This window comes from Acomys minous (assembly GCF_964271855.1).
Source record: "Acomys minous genome assembly, chromosome: 3".
Lineage (NCBI taxonomy): Eukaryota > Metazoa > Chordata > Mammalia > Rodentia > Muridae > Acomys > Acomys minous.
This window is the reverse complement of record NC_140485.1, coordinates 48,514,040-48,522,519: the sequence shown is the minus strand read 5'-3', so window position 1 is coordinate 48,522,519 and position 8,480 is coordinate 48,514,040. Positions and strand designations below refer to the sequence as shown.

At 34.9% G+C, this 8,480-nt stretch overlaps 1 long non-coding RNA gene across 2 annotated transcripts; it reads right to left on the bottom strand.

The window, feature by feature from the left end:
- Window positions 1-255: 255 nt before the first annotated feature.
- Window positions 256-8,239, bottom strand: LOC311593561. Of its 2 annotated transcripts, none has more exons than XR_014777756.1 (3): window positions 8,179-8,239; window positions 3,953-4,043; window positions 256-717 (listed from the first exon to the last, which is right to left on the bottom strand). It is a non-coding gene; the product is annotated as an uncharacterized lncRNA (long non-coding RNA). The 2 variants fall into 2 exon arrangements; XR_014777757.1 differs by lacking the exon at window positions 8,179-8,239 and adding an exon at window positions 7,045-7,231.
- Between the last annotated feature and the right edge of the window lie 241 nt (window positions 8,240-8,480).

Genomic DNA, 8,480 nt, shown 5'->3' with positions numbered 1-8,480 from the left:
ACTTAAATATATGAATATATAAAGTAAAATATGAAAATAGGGGTAAAACTCATATGTGTTTGAATACTAACCTGGCACTTTTAATGCAATTCTGACTAGAATTCAAAGTATATAACATAAAGGTTTAGATAATAATGATTCTAATATTTTCAATAGTTACAGTTACAATAAATAGTATATTATTAATTTATTGTGACATAGCAAATTACCCTGAGTCCTTTTTTTCATTAATTAAATTATTTACTTTATGTCTCAGTTGGAACTATGCCCTCCTCCCTTTCTTCTTAGACAAGGGGGGATCTCCCATTGATATCAACCTGCATTAGTAAATTAAGTATGAGTGGGTTCATCTTCTTTGATTGAGGCTAGAAAAGGCATTCTCGTTAGGGGAAAGAGATCCAATGACAGGCAACAGGGTCAGAGACAGCCACTACTTCAGCATTAGAAGTCTCACATGAGGACAAAGCCATACTTCTGTTACATATGTGTACAGCAGAGAGTTGGGGGTTGGAAGTGGGTTTGGTAGGTCTGTCCAGTGGATGCTCTCTGTTTGGCGTCTTAGTCTCTGTGAGCTCCATGGACCCAGGTTAGTTGATGTCGGAGATATTTTTGTGGTGTCCTTACCTCTCTGGCTCTTTTGATCCATCCTCCACTCATGCATAAGACTCCACTCAGTTTCTCCCTAGTTGCTCACTTCACTTCCTGAATGTATGATCACTATCAAAACAGACAAAAGAGTAAAATACATGATGGAAGATGGAAGCCAAGGTCCTTTGCTATGCTAACATCACAACTGACATCCCATCACTTATGCAGTGTAACTGTTTGTTATAAGTTAGTCATGGGGACACAAAGATAGCAAGCAAAGTAACTTGCAAACATGAGGATTTGATTTTGATGCTCAGAAATCATGTAAAAAATGGACGTGGTATATGCACTTAAATTACCTGAATAATTGGCAGAGCCTGGTGGGCCTTCTGGTTTCCCTAGCCAGATAGTTTTGCTAAGTTGGCAAATTCTAAGCTAGTGAGGGATTCTATTTCAGTACAAGTAAGCAATGCCTGAACAAGGACAATGACATGTGCACATATATCTACACACACACACACACACACACACACACACACACACACACACACACCACTGTACACATATACACAGATAAATATGAAAAGAGATAGAAAGATAGAGAGTTGATAAAGATAAGTCTATCATTTCCAGCTTATCCACAAAAGTACAACAGTACACCCATATTCAAAAACCAGGAATCAGGGATTACTGGATATAATTTGAGAGGCTGTCTGCACATTGAGTGGCATGTACCACCAGGCTTACTCCTGAATATATTCATTATTCTACTTTTTCCTAAAATTATGTAAAACTATATTTTGGGTATTTGTATTTTAGCATGTTATTTGTTACCAAACAAACAAATAAAAGAACAAAAACAAACGAAACAAAAACAGGTAATAATGGCATTGCCTGGATCAAAATTTACCAGCTCCATGCATGGAGAAATTAATACAGTAAAGAAAACATGTGATGTTTTAACACAGTACTTCTTCCAAATGGATGTGGTTTATTAGACATTTTTTGATTCAATTATTTAGTGACTATTGGGGGAAAACAGACTATAAAAAGATAAGTGACTGAGAAATGTGCTTCGAACTTATCCTTTGTGGATCATAACTTTGCCATGTGCATACTGAGTCTCAGGAGAAGACCGCCCCACAATACAACAAAAAGGTGTTTCTGAGAGATTCGAAGCGATAATCTATGTGAAAAGAAGCAGATGTTTATTTTTTTTAAAAGGAGAACAAAGAATTATAGCAAGTCATCTTCATGCTATGATAAACGTGGAAACAAAAGAGTGATAAGAAATGTATGAGTGTAAAACATATTTTCAGGCAATATATGTAAAGATGTTTACAATGTTAATTTGTAGCTCATTAAATAAAAATGTACAATTTATTTTTCTATATCTTGGGTTCTGCTTGGTATTCCTGTATTAAAGTTGGGAGAAGTTGTGAGTTAAAATGTAACCATTGAGATGTAATATGAATAAATTAATAAAATTTTAAAAAACAAATAAAATGTAGTCCTAGGATTTAAGAGGCCAGCAGCCATATGAGTATGTCTGAGTTAGTGTGCTGTATAGAAAGAGTCCCTTCAGCCTGTCAGTGCCTCCTAAATATGGTGTTTTTTTTTTTTTTGGCCAGATATCTAGCCAGTAGTCTTCTAGTATTGTTCATAAATTGCTGAAAAAGTATGAACAAAATATTCCAGATTTAGAAATCCCCAAACCAATACGAACAAAACCAAATACACCAAAAGCAGATATTTAAACTTAGTCTATGGGCGCCTGTTAGATAATGTGCTATTTAAAACAATTCCATTTTCTACTGGTTTCTATTCAACAAGTGCTACGTATGCATCTATGAAGCTAATAACCAGTTTTATCATGGCTTGTCATACATAGTCGTGTCTATGTACCTAGAATTATTTTCTTTTATATAAAGTGATTTTATATATTTTATTAGTTACTATTATTGATACTGCCTTATACAAAATACAATTTCAGGTGGGTCCTTATGAATCGAACTACTAAAGTTTCTCTATCCTAGAGTCTGGGAATATTGGAACACTAGCCATAGCCAATTATCTGTACTGATACCTAGCAGAATATGGTAATGTCTTTCGGAGTCTTTGTTGGACAATTGTTAGACATTTTCTTATTCGTTTCACATTTCAAATCAAGTATCATTTTTTATTTACAAGCTCTTGGAATTCTGTATAGCCTAAGACAAATATACTCAGGGGAGTTTCTATAGTTATATTTATTTTTCCCTTTACCACAGTGTGTCCCAAGGGATACAGTACATCAGTGTCAACTAATGATTTTTTAAAACTTTTAAAAAGTTCGAAAGTGAAGAATAAAATTTATTCTTCAATGTGATTTCAATGGCATCGTGTTTATTAAGGTTCATTGGAGTCTTCAAATTATATCATGTGAATCTACTACACAGCCATGCTTGCACTCTACTGCTGTTACCTGAGTTAGGTCCTCTGCACCCTGCAGTATACCTATAGACCTGTAGTCAAAGGAGACCTTATTCATACGTATTTCACTCTTCTTATGAATCACTCATGTGTTCTTTTTGTTAATTAACTACATCATTTAAAGACTCTTGCAATTTAAAATGTCAGTATGTGGTAAAGAAAGCTGTTATCTATAGCATAATGAATTAGTGTCTATGAAACTATAATATTGAACTGCTAGGGTGCTGCATTCTTGCCCACATATTAAGAAGAATTATATCAATCACTTGAACTTGACCCAGGTCTTAAAACTATGACTCCCAAAAAATCCTGAAATATTTTATTTTTTGACTTAAGACGTATTACAGTTTTATTCATTTGTTTTTCCTGAATATTTTCCATCAACAAATAGTCTGTTTCTAAGCTTCTAGCTAACATATGACATTTCACAATAATTATTCCTTGGCTTTTGATGATTTTTTATCATACAGTTCAACTAGTTAAGTTATATGAGATGGCTCCATATCCCATATAGGGCTTCCTTAAGACCCAGCTATTACACTCCTTAGAATATACCCAGAAGATGCTTCACCACACACCAAAGATATATGCTCAACCTTGTTCATAGTGGCCTCATTAATAATTGCCAGAACCTGGAAACAATCTAAATGTCCCTCAGTCAAAGAATGGATAAAGAAACTGTGGTACATTTACACTATGGAATACTACTCAGATTAAAAAAAAAAAAAAAAAAAAAAAAAAAGGAAATCCTGAAACTTGTGGACAAATGGAAGGAACTAGAAATGATCATACTGAGTGAGTTAACCCAGAAGCAGAAAGACTCACATGATATATACTTACTTATAATGGGATACCACGCCAAGAGGCATGTCACATGAAAGTCTTCACTTACCAGAATATTGGGATAGTTGTGAGGAGATCCTATTGAGTCTCTAGGTGAAAGAAGTACAGGAGAATGTGGAAACAGAAGGATCCAGAGGGTCCTAGAAACCAACAAGAAGAACATCATGATAAGTAGATCTGGGCCCAAGAATTCTGTGCAAACTACTAGACCATCCAAGGACAATACTTGCAGTAAACATCGATCCCCTTATCAGATCTAGCCAATGGACAAGACATTCTCCACAGTTGACTGGAGAGTGGGGACTGACTCGGATATGAATTCAGGTGCCCCATATATGACCATTTCCCCTTGGGGGGAAGGCCTGGTGGCACTCAGAGAAAGAATAAGCAGGCTACCAAGATGAGACTTGCTAGCATGTGATCATATAGTGGGGGAGAAGATCCTCCTTGGTCACAGACATAGGGCAGAGGATTAGGGTGAAATTGGGAGGGAGGGAGGAACAGGAGGATACAAGGGATGGAATAACAACAGAGATGTAATCTGAATAAATGTATTAAATAAAAAATAAACTAAAATTAATACATAAATATATACAAAAAAGTTATATGGAGAACTTTCTTATTTTATAAAGTTTACTTTCTGAAATATACTTTTGTCTCCTTGTCTCTAATTGAAGATAGTTATTATTGTTTTATTTTTATTGAGATTTCCAATAGAAAATGCTAAACACTATCAAGAAAATAATGTTAAACAGCATGTGGGTAAATAATATCCCTCAAGAATTTTGATGTATTCCATGGCCATGCATGCCTATAAGCTAAAGGGTTTTCCAATAACTATGAATCAATAGAAACAGCAACGGATCCAAATGTAAAACACTGTAAGTACCCTGTTCAGTAAAGAGTTTAGATTTTGTCTCCTCTTAGTAAGCAGATTTTCAGTTAGCTTGTGCTATGTTACTAAGAGACTCACCCAAGGAGCAAACTAGAGGATTAAAATGTATCCAGTCATGACAAAATTATAGACTGAGGCAATTGCTTTACTGTTAAAAAAAAATGCTGTACAGATTTGGATAGGAATGACGCCTCAGACTCATATATTTTGAATTGTTGGATCATAAAAAATGGCATTACTAGGAGGTGTGGTCTTGTTAGAGGAAGTGTGTCACATGGGGGAGAGCTTTGAGGGTCTACTAGGCTTCAGCTGTGCCCACTGTGGCACACAATCTCCTTCTGATGCCCTCAGATCATGGTATAGAACTCTGTCCTCCTCCTCCAGCATGCTGCCCTGCTCCCAGCCATGATTACGATGGACGAGACCTCTGAAACTGTCACCCAACCACTATTAAATTGTTAACTTCTGTAAATTTATTTTTCATATTATAAAAGCATGTTGTTTTAAAACATGTTTTTAATTGACACCAGATTACATTATTTCCATTCTCCCTTGATCTTGCTTCTCTCCCTAATGTTCTGCAAATGTCCCTACGTACTCTGTTGGAGAGCTGTTTATCAACCGATTATTTTTGTTCTATTTTAAAGCTTTTTTATATGAAGCAGACAACAGAGGAAAAAAAGTAGCAAATTATATGGAGAGAAATTTTTCAGCTCTTTTTCATTTATTTACTTTTTCTTGATTTTCAATTTTTCTCAGCATAAAGAGAATTTTTCTTTAATATGAAATTCATAGTAATTTCTAATATGTTGCCCAGGACCTAGCCCATGATGGCTACTTTCTGTCCTTTGAGTGAAAAGGTGAATTGTCTTCATGTTGTGTAGTTTCTGGACTCTCAATGAGATTCTGCTGTCTTTTGTAAAAATGAAGACTCTCTCTCTCTCAAGCTTCCCCAGTGTTTCCTTAGCAACATGCCCATCCCTGTTCTCAGTGTCCTACAGCACTTAATTACTTGAATAGCATTTAAACCTTCATCATATTTGCCCTTCTGGGTCAGTATTGTAGTTTTGCCTCTCAAATAAAGGCTTTACAGACACAATTAATTTTAGAGATATGAATATCTGGGACATATATTTAGTCATCTGCATGAATCTAGTTGAATCACATGAGTGTTTAAAACCAGAGAACACTTCCTACAATCAGGTCAAGCAGGTGACCTAATGAGCAGAGAGGTCTGCTCCTTAACAGATGGCAAGGGAGTAAAACGACTATCCTTAGAGTCACAAAGAAGGGTACTTTTTCAAGAGCCACAACTTTTTAAAAAACAAAGAATCCTGCAGATCCTCCATGCAGGAAGCCAACAACTGAGTTTTGTCTCAATGGATCACTAAGCAGAGTTTAGAGTCAAGCTAACCTGAACATCTGATACCAGAATGGTTAGAAAGTGAATTTGTCATACATTATTATGGTGAACTATTTCAATAGGTTAGCTATTCTGCACTTTTGAACTCATGACAGTTTGTAATATTTTTGCTGTACTCAATAACAGCATAATGCTACTACTAATAATTTTTATTTATTTTTTAATTCTTGCCTTTCTGCCTTCAATATATTCTTACTGAGTGAAAGCCCTATTTAAGCCTTTCACTTGACTTTTGTGGCCATAATTTTCCTCTGAGTCATTTAAATGGTAGAACAGAATTGGCATACATCATTGAAGAGGATACTCAAGATTTTGGAGTCAGAGTCTAAATTAACATTTGTAACACAAATGTTTTGAAAATGAGAAGTACCCATATTTTTAAAGAGATTTTGCATCATCTGTCCCTTCAAACACAACATAAATTTTAATAAGTGTTAAAGTAACTCTAAAAAAAAGTATCTCTAAAGATTCTTTTTAGCAGTATAAAGTAAGCATAAGGCATATGCCATTAGATCATCTTACATCACGTTTCACTTAACGGAATTCCAAGTAACTACATTCTAAATCAATTTTGGAGAATTATATTATACTGAAAATTATTAACTTAGCTTGATCTATACAAACATAATTATAAAATTTAAATTTGTATTTGTTCTCAAGAAACACATGTCATTTATATACTTTGAGAACCAAGTTTGTAGTTATATATTGCCCATAATGGTCATGAAAATAATTGTTTTAGCTGTTGCTTTGTTATAGAAAATGGAATACAACTAAGCATGCTGCAGTAGTTGAGTAAAAAAGATACATTAATTCTACTTACTGAAATGCTCACAGTCATACATTCATTTAGCACACAGCTACCTGTCTTGATTCTGAAGATTTCTGGGGACAATTTTTGGATAGTCATTTGTTGATGATAAAGTTTAAACAAAACACCATGGAGTCAGTGGACTGTTGAACATTCAATCTCTAATCCATAGGAGAACGAATGGATAAACGTCTGGGCAATGGTATATGAATGTTTTGTAAGGAAAAATGTACTTTCATATAGATTACTGTATCAAGTAACTGTCGGTATCCTTTGTAGACATTCTTAATTTTATAAGTTATAAAACGTATTGTATTCTAGGTTTTTGCAACTTTATTTATTTTTAAATTAATTTTTTTACTTTTTACATATACATTTATATCATTACACGTATAGACACTGAACTACTTATAGCAGGAAGAATCATGAAACAATCAGGAATTATATAAGTGTTATGTTTTTAGTGTCTGTATTTGTGTTCCACAGCCTTGAAGAAAACATATTTCCTATCTGGTGCATCTAAAATTCTGAGTATAAATCAATTTCCATCACATCTTGTGATTATCAACTTAAAGCCTGACAGGATGCATTCATCTCAGCATCATGGACACTGACATCCTGTATCCTTCATGTTCCAGCACCTAGTGCTTCAATTGCTGTTCCTCATCAGAACAAGACAGCTCCCAGGACACTTTCAAAGAAACCTTCCAATCCCAATTGGCCAAGCATTTCATACTGTCCCCACACAGGACTCTAAGTAGCCTGGAACTTCTCAACATTTAGAAACTGGACCACAAATGCAATTCTTACTTGTTTAACAATTTCCCAATTTTATTTGTGACCCTACAAAGGTGTCATTTGTTCCAAATCAGCTGGAAGAAACATTAAGAGAATGATGCCCCATTTCCTTTTAAGGGGGGTCAGGGAAGAGAATGATGCCTCATTTCCTTTAGGTGGGTTAGCTATGTTTTTTATGGCTTTTTTGGGCTATAATGGGTTATTATCAATTACAAGTTATTATTGTTATTATTAAGAAAGAAAAACATATTGAAAGAACAATTCTCAACTTCATATGGAGAAACAAAAAGCCCAGAATAGCAAAAACAATCCTATACAATAAAAGATCCCCTGGAGGAATCTCCATACCTGATCTCAAGTTGTACTATAGAGCAACAGTAATTAAAACAGCATGGTACTGGCACAGCAACAGGCTAGTGGATCAAGGGAATCGAACTGAAGACCCAGAGATGAATCCACACACATTTGGTCACTTGATTTTTGACAAAGAAGCCAAATCCATTCAATGGAAAAAGGGTAGCATCTTCAACAAATGGTGCTGGTCTAACTGGATGTCTACATGTAGAAAAATGCAATTAGACCCCTATTTGTCACCATGCGCGAAACTCAAGTCCAAGTGGATTAAAGACCTCAACCTAAAACCACAGACA